Consider the following 14,749-nt stretch of genomic DNA (forward strand, 5'->3'; position numbering starts at 1 on the left):
CGGGGAGGACGGGCGCCGGGGAGGACGGGCGCGGGGGGAGGGTGGGGGCGGACGGACGCCGGGGGAGGACGGGGGAGGACGGGCGCCGGGGAGGACGGGGGGGGGGCGGACGGGCGCGGGGGAGGACGGGCGCGGGGGGCGGACGGACGCCGGGGAGGACGGGCGCCGGGGAGGACGGGCGCGGGGGGAGGGTGGGGGCGGACGGACGCCGGGGGAGGACGGGGGAGGACGGGCGCCGGGGAGGACGGGCGCGGGGGGCGGACGGGCGCGGGGGAGGACGGGCGCGGGGGGCGGACGGACGCCGGGGAGGACGGGCGCGGGGGGAGGGTGGGGGCGGACGGACGCCGGGGGAGGATGGGGGAGGACGGGCGCGGGGGGCGGACGGACGCCGGGGAGGACGGACGCGGGGGGCGGACGGGCGCGGGGGAGGACGGGCGCGGGGGGAGGGTGGGGGCGGACGGACGCCGGGGGAGGATGGGGGAGGATGGGCGCGGGGGAGGACGGGTGCGGGGAGCGGACGGACGTCGGGGGAGGGTGGGGGCGGACGGGCGCGGGGGGAGGACGGGCGTGGGGGCTGTCGGCTGGCAGAGCGGACCCCCGAGTGGACCTCCTGAAGGGACCCCGTGGGGACCCCCGAGCGGACCCCGCGCCTCGTCGCCTCCCACCTGCGCGGCCGCCCAGGCGGCGGTTGGACGTTTCTCGCAGCGACTGCGAGCCTGGGTTCGCGCGCGTCCCAGGATGATGGGGACCTAGTGTCTCGTCGGAGAGGGACGGAAAAATCCAGTTCCTTGGTCTTTTTCTTTGTCTCCTGTGAGCTCAAATTAATTAACTTTGTGTCCCCTGGGAAGGAGAACTGAGTTTTGAGTTCTGGGCTAGTGAGTTTTGGCATTTGTTTTGCTCCAACCCAGGATTGAGATGAAAACTGAAGCCACAAACTCGCTACGTGTCCAAGTGACTAATTTAGGACTTTTATAGGTTGTCTGCCTCAGCGTAAGATGTTTTCATGCTTCTGGGTGGTTTTAATAAATTCCATTATGTCTCGTAAATTAAAGAACTGGTCTGATTGCTCTATAAACATACAGGTGCCCTGGCATGAACCCCCTCCAATTAAAAAAATTCCAAATGTCTAACACCTGGTATGTGCTGGACTTTTGAGGAAAAAAAGTTGTTCTTACAGAAACTGCTAGTTTACACACATTTGAAGAATATAAATTTACATAATTAAGATGAGCCTGGAGAAATCAGGTTAGATTAATAATTTTCGTTTAAGAAAGAAAAAAAGCAGTTGCATGTCTTTCCACTGTTTTGTCCATGTTCAGTAAAATACAGGTATTTGGTTTCTTAATATTTAGGTTTGCCTTCTCATGAAGAGATTAGCTGCTATGAAGTTCCTAAACTTCTTATATTGGTTTACTGATAAATAAGTTAGCATTACTGCTATAAAATATGTAAGTTTATGGAAAATGTAAAGTTATGTCCACTAAAATGAGTAAATATTCAGACTTATACTAACATTAGTTACGTTCTGTATCATATAAGTTTAAGCATGACTCCAAAATCCTTAGGTAACTTGAAATCCTGAGATAATATTAAATTGGATCAATTCATGATTGATCATGAGATAAGCAGATAATTTATTTTCAAGACTCGAATACTAAAACATTGTTTAATAGAAGAATAATTTCAATTTTATATACTTTTGCTTCTTGTTTTTAAATACCGTAGAATGGCTGTTTTTAGGGGGGTCCTGTTAGTGGACATTCATTTTTGCCATTTTCAGAAGATGTAAAAGGAATGTGACTGCCTGCAGATAGTTGTATTATGTTATGTTACTTATGAGCTTTATTTGTCTTCTAAAATGTTTGCATGTGACAGTTTTCAATTACCTCCAGTTCTATGAAATAGAAATTATTAAATTACTTCAAAGTTTAATTAATATGAGTGGCTAAGATCTCATTAGGGGAAAGAACAATAGGGAATGCAAGGTAACGGGATTTAAGTCTTGTTTTGCAAGGAAAAAGTTCTAAAATGTCACTTTATTCCAGAACATGAAAGAGCACAGTGACAGACAAAACTTGAGAAAATACAGCAAATTGGACAAAGTTTGATGAAAGTAGATTTTATTTGCCTTGGTTTATAATACCTGGACCTGAAAAAAAACTATGAAATATGTTAGAGTTTTGGCAAAGTACATTATCACAAGATAATTTTTAACTATTTTATTACAAAATTTGTATTAATGGGGCAGTCCTGGTGGCTCAGTGGTTTAGCGCCACCTTCAGCCCAGGGTGTGATCCTGGAGACCCGGGATCGGGTCCCGCGTCGGGCTCCCTGCATGGAGCCTGCTTCTCCCTCTGCCTGTGTTTCTGCCTCTCGCTCTGTGTGTCTCTCATGAAAAAAAAAAAAAAAAAGTGTATTAATGAAAAACTAAAATTTTGCATTCTTTTAACTCTCCTCCTGGTTCCAGTCCTCAAAACCTTTAGGGTTTAATGTAGTTGAGTTGATGGGAACTGAGGAACACACCTTTCCTGACACATGGGATATTATTTTAATTTGTGCTTGTGCTTGGAGGCGAAGTTGAGGCTTTTCTATAAAGCTGGAGACTGAGCTTCCCAGTATACTGGTTTTCTTTGCTCTCCACCTTCTATGGCAGTGGCTGCAGAGTGGGAGTCCTGGTTCAGCTGTGAGTTGACTCTGACCCACAATAGCTTCCATTCTGAGTGGTCAGAAATACTGCTGACCAGTCTGCACCTGCTTGCCCCCTTTTGGTGGTGAGTTGTTGCTTTTGCCTCTACCTGGCTTGGATATTTTGTGTGTGGGTGGGTTTTTTGTCTTTGTTTTTGTCTTTGTTTTTAATTTCTGGGGATCTCTCAAGGTGACCTACTACTAAACAAAGTGGTGATAGTCATGTTTGTATGGTGCTGACCTGTTTTGAGAGTTCTTTCACATTTTCTTATTTTTTCATGTATATCCACTTGCTTCCATTTCCTTCCTCAACTACTATAATTCCTACGTTGCTTAAAGTCACACTTTGGGGTTACCTGCTATCATTTGTCCTGCCTGACATTTGCAGCTCACCATACAACTAGCTAGGCTGTCCTTCCCTCTTTAAGTCCGTCACTGCCATGTATCCTACTTAATAAGATAATTTCATGTTTATTAATGCTATCATACTCTCCCTCTCATGCTGCATCCTTAACATATTTCATTCTGTTTAACAATACGTAATTCACTATTGGCCATTTTATAAAAGCCCAAGGTACTAGTGCCCTGCTTTCCGCAGTTTTGAATGAGTAGTTCCCTCAACCACCGTCTTCCCTTGCTTTCGTCTTCCCTTGCTTTCTTGGTATGCTGCAACACACGTTTGTTTCTAGCTACATTGTCTCTCCCAAATGAGGCATGGAATAGTGCTCACACAGCAGTCCTAGGTGGGTGTCCTTCTAACTATGTAAAATCATCGGAAAATTGTATTCACATATGTACAGATTTCTCAGTCTTTTCTCCAGATTCACTGGATCAAATCTTTGGGAATGGGATATGATTGTCTGCTGCATAGCATAATGCTTACCGTTTACCCTATAACCAAAATGCCTGGTCCTGAATTTAGGCTTATATTTTTTAGATGTGTGACTTTGGATAAGTCATTAACCTTTCAAGCCCCAATTTCCTAATCTGTAGAATGGGAGTAAATGATAGTGCCCAACTCAAAGGCTTGTTACGAAGGTTGAATGAGTTAGTACTTGTCAGGTGTTTATAACAGTTTCAGGCACCTAGTAAGCACTAGGTGTTAAAAAGGTAAATTAGAAGTTCCCCCAGATGAATTTGGTACAAGCAGGGTTTATGAACCAATGAACTGGAAAGAACCAGGCCCCAAAATGCGTGGCCTATTTCTCATTGAAGGTATGTTCTCTCTTCTACTTCTAGGGATTCTCAACAGGGCTAAGGCTGGAGACACCATTGGTTATCTCGGTTGTCACAGTAAGTGGATGGTTCTGTTCACTGTGATGAGGTGGGACTAATTGGAAGCCAATTGAAAGGAGACAAACAGCCACAGACTTTTAGAAGCCTGGACTAGCAGGCTAAAAGGTCGTCTTAGCAATCAGCCAGCACTGGGAATCGCATGCAGTGGGATCTTGGCTATGCTCGGGAGCCAAATAACAGGAGGAGGTAATACTGTAACCCAAGTAGGTAAGCTGCATTAGGAATTCTGTGAGAAGGTGACAAAGCCCGAGACAGTGGACTGGGATTGATTAGCAGGGCTCTGGTACCTGGAAGGGGGAATATGGGTCTTATTGTACAGGATTGTGTGGAGGAGGCAGTGTCTTAGCTTAGTGGAGAAGCACACCAGCCTGATCTTGGTCCCTTAGGGAAATAACTGAGTCTCCAAGCACTGGGCTGGACATGACTAAAGACTTTCAACCAGAGATAAGATTGGTTCTGCAAACTAGTTTCAGCTCTGGAATGTGGAGATAGGGCATCCTTGGCTCCTACAGCCAGCATCACTTTGGGGCTCTTGTGCGGGGCAGGGAGAAGAGGAAGACACATGAGACACCTGGGTGCAAAATTTAAGGATGCACGCACTCTTGGGATGCTGCAACGAACACCTCTTTAGATTTTCCACCCCAGGTCTTCCATACACCTCATTATATTTGGGCCCGGCTCTTGGACTAACTGGATTCGAACACTTCATTATTAGTGGGACTGCCTGTACTGTAGGGGAATGTGGCTTGCGGATGACAGCAGTGGGAGATGCTTCTTATGCTACCCAAGCATCTTTATGTCTCTGACAGTTAAGAAAAAGGTTGATTAAAATCATCTTAGCTTCTTCCATAACTTCTGCCATATGTTCATCCGATTCTTCAAGACTAGGAGTATGCTTAAAAAGTTTTGTTCAACATTACTGAAGAAGCAAAGTTAAACATAACCATCTCTGGAGGTAGTTTCCAGTGAATGGCTAAGTCAATTGGATAAAGTTATGACATGCTTAATATCTGAAGAATTTTAAAGTGATTGGGCCTTTATTACCAAATTTGCATTTAGACACTTTATTTTTTTTTAAAGATTTTTATAAAAGATTTTATTTATTTATTCCTGACTTGATCCCGGGGCCCCAAGGTCACGCCCTGGGCTGCAGGTGGCGCTGAACCGCTGAGCCCCCTGGGGCATCCCCATTTAGGTGCTTTTAAAGCATGCAGAAATGTGTATCTGAGTGAGTCAACAGGAAAAAATAAAGTGTAAATGATACGTTAGTGATATATATTTATATATTTGGAAAATCTTTTTCTTCATAGGATGCCCTCCTTATAATGCAGAGCTCTTTATTTCATCTTTATTTTTTTTATTTTTTTGCAGAGCTCTTTAGAGCTGGATATTTTTACCCTAGTTCTGATTGTTAGCTATAATAAAGTTTTACAAAGCTATCACTCAAGTTCTGTTTATGGTAACAATGTAACTCTACCTTGGTGTCTTAAGTTGTTTTTTCTTTCTTTCTTTGTGAAGCAACTACCAGGAAAACTCTCCTTGTGTTGTCACAGGGTAAGCAAGCAAACAAGTTCGTTCACTTTATGTCAGTTTGCTTGTCGGTTCTGTTGTTTCAGTACTACTAGCGCTGCCGAGCTGCAGTTATTGGGGTTATGGGGTTATTGGCTTCCCCCGGGAAACAACACAGCACGACACGTGGTCCGTGTCCATAGCTCCCATGGTTCTGTAGTGGGAGTTGGGCGTGCAAGGCTGAGATTAGTTGCTGGATGACTAAAGTGTGTTTTTTTGCAGATTGACGGTTGTCACGAGCGTGGCTGCCCCTGCAGCTAAGCTTGTGTGGCTGAGGCTTCTTGAAAGCTGGGGCAGAAGAGAGGATCTGCCAGGGAGGAGGGAGGAGGGAGGAGGCGGGGGAGCCAGGAGGCCCTGGGCCGTGAGCACGGAAATCACGCTCATAGCCTGGTACTAGCGTTTGAACAGCCTGTGGTTTTGCTCAGAGTAGAATCGCCCACGAACGTGACCCTGTATCGGGGCTTTCTCCCGGCAAGCCACGTGGTTTAATTGAAGTGCTTGGTTCAACTAAAGAAAATTTTTTATCAAGGCATGAAAATTTCTTTTTTGTTGTTTACTTTTTTTTTTTTTTTTGGTAGTTTCAAGCTTTTATTTAAATTCCAGTCAGACACCTGGGTGGCTCAGTTGGTTAAGCATCTTCTGACTTCAGCACAGGTCATGACCTCGAGGTGCTGGGATCCAGCCCTGGGCGAGCTCTGTGCTCAGTGGGGGGCGTGGGGGTCCCTCACCCTCTCCTGCCCCCCCCAACTCGTGCACGTGCTGGCTTGCCCCCTTCAATAAATAAATAAAATCTTAAAAATAAATCCAGTTAGTTAGCATATAGTGTAATAGTAGTTTCAGGAGTATAACTTAGTGATTTATCACTTACATGTAACAGCCACTGCTCTTCACAAGCGGCCTCTTTAATACCCATAACCCGTGTGATCCATCCCCGCCACCTCCCCTACAGCAACCCTCAGTTCGCTCCCTATAGTTAAGAGGCTGTTTTATGATTTGCCTCCCCCCACCCCCGCCCATAGTCATCTGTTTCATAAATCCCACATATGTGTGAAATCATGTGGTATTTCTCTTTATCTGTGACTTATTTTGTGAGCATAGCACACTCTGGCTCCATCCATGTTGTTGCAAACAGCACGATTTCATTCCTTTTTATGGCTCAGCAATATTCTATCTTATACACACACACACACACACACACACACCTTTCCTTTATCCACTCTCATCAGTTGTTGGGCATTTGGGCTCTTTCCGTAATTGGGCCGTTGTTGATAATGCAGCCGTAAACAGTGGATGCATGTGTCTCTTCAAATTGGGATTGTTGTGTCCTTTGGGTGAATCGCCAACAGCGCGATTGCTGGATCATAGAGTAGCCCTGGTTTTAACTTTTGATGAGCTTCCACACTGTGTCCCAACGTGGGTGCACCAGTTCACATTCCCACCCCTGTGCAAAAGGGCTCCCCTTTCTCCGCATTCTCACCAACATCTGTCTTAGCTACTCTTGACAGGTGTGAGGTGGGATCTCAGTGGGGTTTGGTTTGCATTTTCCCAATGATGAGTGATGTTGGGCATCTTCTCATGTGTCTGTGAGCCATCTGGTTGTCTTTTTTGGAAAAAATGACTATTCATACCTTCTGCCCATCTCTTGACTGAATTATTTGTTTATTGGGTATTGAGTTTGGGAAGTGCTTTATAGATTTTGGATGCTGACCCTCTATCAGATAGGTCATTTGCAAATATCTTCTCCCATTCCAGCAGCTGCCTGTTAGTTTTGTTGACTGTTTCCTTCACTGTGTAGAAGCTTTTTCTCATGACAATGCCCCAATAGTTCATTTTTGCTTTTGTTTCCCTTGCTTTCTCAATGTGTCTAGTAGGAAGTTTACCAACTGTGGTCAAAGAGGTTACTGCCTGTGTTCTTCTCTAGGATTTTGATGGTTTCTTGTCTCATATTTAGGTCTTTCAACATTTTGAATTTATTTTTGTTTTTTGTTTTTTTTTTTTTTTGAATTTATTTTTGTGTGTGATAAAAGGAAGTGGTCCACTTTCATTCTTTTGCATGTAGCTGCCCAGTTTTTCTTACACCATTTGTTGAAGAGACTGTCTTTTTTCCCCCATTGGGTACTCTTTCCTGCCTTATTAAAGATTAGTTGACCATAAAGTTATGGTCGTTTCTGAGTTTTGTACTCTGTTCCATTGATCTATGAGTCTGTTTATGTGCCAGGAGCATACTGTCTTCATCACTACAGCTTTGTAATATACCTCGGAGCCCAGAATTGTGATGTCTCTAGCTTTGCTTTTCTTTTTCAAGATTGCTTTGGCTATTTGGGGTCTTTTGTGATTCCATGCAAATTTTAGGATTGTTTGTTTTAGCTTTATGAAAAATGCTGTTTGTATTTTGATAGGGATTGTGTGGAATGTGTAGATTGCCCTGGGTAGACATTTTAACGCTATTTGTTATTCTAATCCATGAACATGGAATGTTTTTCCATTTCTTTGTGTCATCTTCAATTTCTTTCATAAGTGTTCTCCATAGTTTTCAGAGTATAGATCTTTTACCTCTTTTAGATTTAGTCCTAGATATCTTAAAATTTTTAGTGCAATTGTAAATGAGACTGAGTCCTTGATTTCTCTTTCTGCTGCTTCATTATTAATAGATAGAAAGACAACAGATTTCCGCATGTTGATTTTGTATCCTGGAACTTTACTGAATTCATGTATCAGTTCTAGCAATTTTTTGGTAGAGTCTTGGATTTCCTATGTACAGTAGCATGTCATCTGCAAATAGTGAAAGTTTGACTTCTTCCTTGCTGTTTTGGGTGTCTTTTATTTCTTTTTGGTTTGACTGCTGAGGCTGGGACTCCCAGTACCATGTTAAATAACATGGTGAGAGTGGACATCCTCATCTTGTTCTTAACCTTAGAGGGAAAGCTCTCAGTTTTTCCCCATTGAGGATGATACTAGCTGTGGGTCTTTTGTATATGACCTTTAGGATGTTGAGTATGTTCCCTCTATCCCTAGCTGTTGATGGTTTTTATCAAGGATCAGTGCTATTCTTTGTCAAATATTTTTCCTGCATCTATTGAGAGGATCATATAGTTCTTATATTTTCTTTTATTAATGTGGTGCATCAGGTTTATCGATTTGTGAGTACTGAACCACCCTTACAAGCCAGGAGTAAATCCCACTTAATCATGGTAAATGATTCTTTTAATGTACTGTTGGATTCAATTTGTTGATATTTTGTTGAGAATTTTTGCATCCATGTTCATCAGGGATATTGGCCTGTAATTATCTTTTTTATTTTGGGGTCTTTGTCTGGTTTTGGAATCAAGGTAATGCTGGTCTCATAGAATGTTGGGAAATTTTCTTTTGATTGCTATTTTTTAGAACACTTAGAGAAGAATAGGTATTAACCTGTCTGGCCCTGGATTTTTGTTGGGAAATTTTTGATTACAGATTCAATTTATTTGCTGGTTATCAGTCTGTTCAACTTCTAAAAATCTCTTCCTATTTCAGTTTTGGTAGTTTATATGTTTCTAGGAATGTATCCATTTCTTCCAGATTGCCCTATTTGACGACGTATAACTTTTCATAATATTCTTTTATAACTGTTTGGATTTCTGTGGTGTTGGTTGTGATCTCTCTCCTCTCATTCATGATTTTATTTATTTGGGTCCTTTCTCTCTTCTGTAAGTCTGGCTAGGGCTTTATTAATTTTATTGATTTTTTTTTTTTCAAAGAACCAGCTCCTGGCTTCATTGATCTGTTCTGGGTTTTTTTGTTTGTTTGTTTGTCTGTTTCTGTATCATTCATTTCTGCTCTGATCTTCATCATTTTCCTTCTCCTGGCTTTAGGTTCATTTGTTGTTCTTTTTCTAGTTCCTTTTGGTGTAAGGTAAAGTTGCATATTTGAGATTTTTCTTGCTTCTTGACATAGGCCTGTATTGCTATATACTTCCCTCTTATGACTGCTTTCGTTCCCCAAGGGTTTTGAACCATCGTGTTTTTGTTTTCATTTCTTTCCATGTATTTTTTCATTTCTGCTTTAATTTCCTGGTTGCCCCTTTCATTCTTTAGTAGGATGTTCCTTAACCTCCATGTATTTGGGGTCTCTCCAAATTTTTTCTTTTGGTTGACTTCAAGTTTCCTAGTGTGGTTAGAAAACATGCATGGTATGATCTCAATCTTTTGGTGCTTGTTGAGGCAATTTTTTGGTAGAGTGATTTGTGACCTAATATGTGATCCATTCAGGAGAATGTCCCATGTGATCTATTTAGGGGAATGTCTCAAAAAGAATATGTATTCTGCGGCTATAAGAGGAAATGTTATGAATATATCTATGAAGTCCATCTGGCCCAGTGTGTTATTCAAATCCATTGGTTCCTTGTTGGTTTTCTGCTTAGATAATCTGTCCATTGCTGTAAGTGGTGTGTTAAAGTCCCCTACTATTATCATATTATTATCAATGAGCTCCTTTATGTTTGTTATTGTTTTATATATTTGGGTGCTCCCAGCTTGGGGGGCATAAATATAATTGGATAGACTCCAATTCATATTTGATAGACTCCTTTATTATGATATAATCATCTCTTCATCTCTTGTTATAGTCTTCGGTTTAAAATCTACTTTGTCTGACATAAGTATTTCTACTCCAGCTTTCTTTTGATGTCCATTTGCATGATAAATGGTTCTCCGTCCCCTCAGTTTCAATCTCAGGTGTCTTTAGGTCTAAAATGAGTCTCTTGTAGATCCATATAGATGGATCTTACTTTTTTTAATCCATTCTGATACTCTATGTCTTCTGATTGGAGCATTTAGTGCATTTACATTCAGAGTAATTATTGATAGGTATGAATTTAATGTCATTGCTTGTGTTGTTGTTTCTGGAGATTTTCTCTGTTCCTTTCTAGTCTTTGTTACTTTGGTTTTTATTTCCCACTCAAAGATTCTCCTTTAATATTTTTTGCAGGGCTGATTAGTAGTCATTAACTCCTAGTTTTTGTTTGTCTGGGAAACTTTATCTCTCCTTCTATTCTGGATGACAGCCTTGCTTGATAGAGTATGCTGGCTGCATGTTTTTCCCATTCAATGTGTTGAATATATCCTGCCACCCTCTGCTGGCCTGCCAAGTTTCTGTGGATAGATTGGCTGCAAACTTTATTTGTTTTCCCTTGTAGATTAGAGACTTCTCTTGTCTTGCTGCTTTTAGGATTTTTTCTTTATATTTTGTAAATTTAACTATGATATGTCTTGGTGTTGGTCTGCTTTTGTTGATTTTGATGGTAGTTCTCTGTTCCACCTGGATTTGAATGTCTTTCCTTTCCCAGATCAGGGAAGTTTTCAACTATAATTTCCTCAAATAAACCTTTTGCCTTGTTTTCCCTCTGTTCGTCTTCTGGGACTCCTATGATATAAATGTTATTATGCTGTATGGAGTCACCAAGTTTTCTAAGTCTCTATTTGTGATCTAACATTTTTCTTCCCCTTTTCTTTTCAGCTTCAATATTTTCTATAATTTTATCTTCTATATCACTTATTCATTCCTCTGCTTCTTTCATTCTTGTGGCTACTACATCCAGTTGATTTATATCTTAAGTATTGGATTTTTCATTTTAGTCTGACTAGTTTTTAAGTCTTTTATCTCTGTGGTAAGGGACTCTCTGGTGTCTTCTGTGATTTTCTTTTTCTTTTTTTTTAAAGATTCATTTATTTATTTATGATAGACACAAAAAGAGAGAAAGGCAGAGACACAGGCAGAGGGAGAAGCAGGCTCCACGCCGGGAGCCTGACGCGGGACTTGATCCTGGTACTCCAGGACCAAGCCCTGGGCCAAAGGCAGGTGCCGAACCACTGAGCCACCCAGGGATCCCCTCTTCTGTGCTTTTCTTAAGGCCAGCTTGTATCCTTATGATTGTTCCTTTAAATTCTGGTTCAGGCATATTACTTATATATGTTTTGATTAGATCCCTGGCTGTGACCTTTTCTTATTCCTTCTTTTGGAATGAATTCCTCCATCTTGGCATTTTGCCCAGGTATCTGTGTTAGGAAAGCCTGTTCTGTTTCCTGCTCCTGAGAGTAATGGCTTTATGAAGAAGAGGACATAGACTGCCTAGGGCCTGGTGTTTCAGGATGTGTCTCTGGTGTATGTTTTTTTTTTTTTTTTTCTGGTGTATGTTTTGTGCACTCCGCTGCTGTGGGAGTGGGAGGGGGGAACCAAGTGGAGGAGGGTGGGAGGTGGGGGGGTAATCAAGTGAAGAAGCCCCCCCACCCTCCACCCCCCCGCAGTTGCCAGGCTAAGGCCAGGCAGCAAGAGCTTCCGGGTCAGGAAAGCCCAGTCCTGCAGAAGCAGGAACTTTAACAATCTTCACCAGATTCCTCCCGGATGGAAAGGTGCTCAGCAGGGAGCTCAGGCAGGACCCCAGGAGGGGAGGGAGGCCCCCAGTCTCCCGGGGGCACTAGCGAAGGAGGGCGCCCCGGGGAGAGGGCACTGCATACCCAGCGACCTCGGTAAAGGGCTGGAGCTTGTACCCGGGAGGCCTCGGAGAAGCGGGTGGGTCAGGCAGGGGCTCCGGGCGGAGGGGGCTGAGCCAGAGGCCCCGAGAGCGCAGGTCCAGCAACACAGGACCCCAGATCCCAGGGCGCCGAGCAGACATAGCCCCTGATCCTGCACTCCCCCAGAGACAGGTGGGGGCAGGGAGGGCACAGGACAGCGGGGACCCCCCTTTCCCCAGGTGCCCGGGGGAGGCGGGGAGGGCACAGGACAGCGGGGACACTCCTGCCCCTGGGCGCCCCCAGGCTGTGCAGGTCAGCTCCCCTGCTGCACCTGGGAGCTGCGGTGGTTACTGGGGGAGCTGACTCCAGAGCTGCAGACCTGGCCACTGCTAGTGTGGTGGTTCCTCCTGGTGTCACCGTGTGCCTGGTGGGGGTGGGGGATGGGCAGGGGACAGAGGCCTCACAGGACAAACAGCTCCCACTGGGCCCAGCACCTAGAGCAGGGCAGGGGGGCATCTCCTCAGGTACACACACCTGAGAATCAGCACAGCAGCCCCTCCCCCAGAAGACCAGCTGGAAGGACAGGGGAAGAGCAAGTTCTGGACCAAGCAGCACTGGAAAGCTTCAGGACCAAGGAAAATAGTATATAGAACTAGAGAGCACCCATCCTTTTTTTCCCACTTTTTTCCAGTACAACTCGTTTTTATATCAGACTAAAAATTTTCATTTTTTTCTCTTTTCAACCTTAACTACAATATTTAACCACCTCTTCATTTTTAAGTTACTTTCTTTTTTGACTTTCATATTTCTACAATTACAGGTCATAGATGTATTTTCCACTTCTAGATCCCCTTCAACATACTCAATTTAATTTTGGGAGATATACGAGATATGGGTTTTTGTTGGGTGTTTTCTGTTTTCTTTGCCTCATAGTGTTCTATCTACAAGGGCAGAAGTTAATACCTTCTAGAACATGACCAGCATGCACCTAGAACCAAGTGGTACATTGTGGTGGTTCATTCTGTGAGATTATATTCTCTCTTCCTTTCCATTCTGCCCCCCTCTTTTATCTTGTTTATGTGTTGGTGGTCAATGGTGGGGCTTTCTGCAAATATGGCTGGTTTATATAAATTTGGGACTGAGCATCTTCTAACACACAGAACTTAATATACTCAGAACCAAGAGAATCACCCTCTAGGATCCCTCAGGTAGACTACATTCTCCCTCCATACAGCTTCTTCACCACTACCATCTCCCAGTCCCTCCACCTTTTTCCTTCTCTTTTTTTTCTTTTTTTTTTCCTCTTTACTTTTGCTTTTTTCTCTTTTCTTTTTTTTCCTTCTTTGGGATTCTTGGTCTTTTATTTTTTACTACTTTGTTTTAAAATTTGTTTTTCACTTCTGTGGTCCTTTTATTTTGTTCTGATCTTTATTTTCATTTTCTGGTCTCTGATCTCATCAGAATCATCTAGGATGAAATTTACTTAGGTCATGGTTGATATTCTTGACTCAGCCCGCTCATACAGCCACTCTGTATGAGCAAAATGACTAGAAGGAAGAACTCACCACAAAAGAAAGAATCAGAAACAGTGCTCTCTCCACAGAGTTACAGAATTTGGATTACAGTTCAATGTCAGAAAGCCAATTCAGAAGCACAATTATAAGGCTACTGGTAGCTTTGGAAAAAAGCATAAAGTATTCAAGAGACTTCATGACTGCAGAATTTAGATCTAATCAGGCAGAAATTAAAAATCACTTGAATGAGATGCAATCCAAACTGGAGGTCCTAATGAAGACGGTTAATGAGGTAGAAGAATGAGTGAGTGACATAGAAGGCAAGTTGGTGGCAAGGAAGGAAGCTGAGGAAAAAAGAGAAAACCAATTAAGAGACCATGAAGAAAGGTTAAGGGAAATAAATGACAGCCTCAGAAGGAAGAATCTATGTTTAATTGGGGTCCCAGAGGGCACTAAGAGGGACGGAGGACCAGAAAGTGTATTTGAACAAATCATAGCTGAGAACTTCCGTAACTTGGGGAGGGAAACAGGCATTCAGATCCAGGAGATGGAGAGGTCTCCTCCCCCCAAAATCATTAAAAACCGTTCAACACCCCGACATTTATAGTGAAACTTGCAAATTCCAAAGATAAAGATATCCTTAAAGCAGCAAGGGACAAGAGATCCCTAACTTACATGGGGAGAAATATCCGATTAGTAGCAGACCTCTGCACAGAGACCTGGAGGCCAGAAAGGGCTACAGGGTATATTCGGGGTCCTAAATAAGAAGAACCTGCAGCCAAGAATACTGTATCCAGCAAGGCTGTCATTCAGAACAAGAGAGATAAAGAGCTTCCAAGCTAGGCAGCAACTGAAGGAATATGTGACCACCAAACCAGCTCTGCAATAAATATTAAAGGGGACCCTGTAAAAGAAAGAGGAAGTCCAAAGGAACAATCCACAAAAACAGGGACTGAATAGGTAGTACGATGATAAATAAATATAATTTATTTAATTGTAAATTTACATAAATTAATTTTAAATAATGGTCATGTTTAACAACTAGCTTATAAAAGTTCTGAAAATTTAACAATCAGCCAGGTTGGGCTGGCTCCAGTCACTACTCTTCCCAAGGCTAAATTTTTAGTTATAAAATTAAAGGACTAGGGGATCCCTGGGTGGCACAGCTGTTTAGTGCCTGCTTTTGACCCAGGGCGC

Source organism: Canis lupus, chromosome 36, assembly GCF_048164855.1.
Source record: "Canis lupus baileyi chromosome 36, mCanLup2.hap1, whole genome shotgun sequence".
In the NCBI taxonomy this organism is placed as follows: Eukaryota; Metazoa; Chordata; class Mammalia; order Carnivora; family Canidae; genus Canis; species Canis lupus.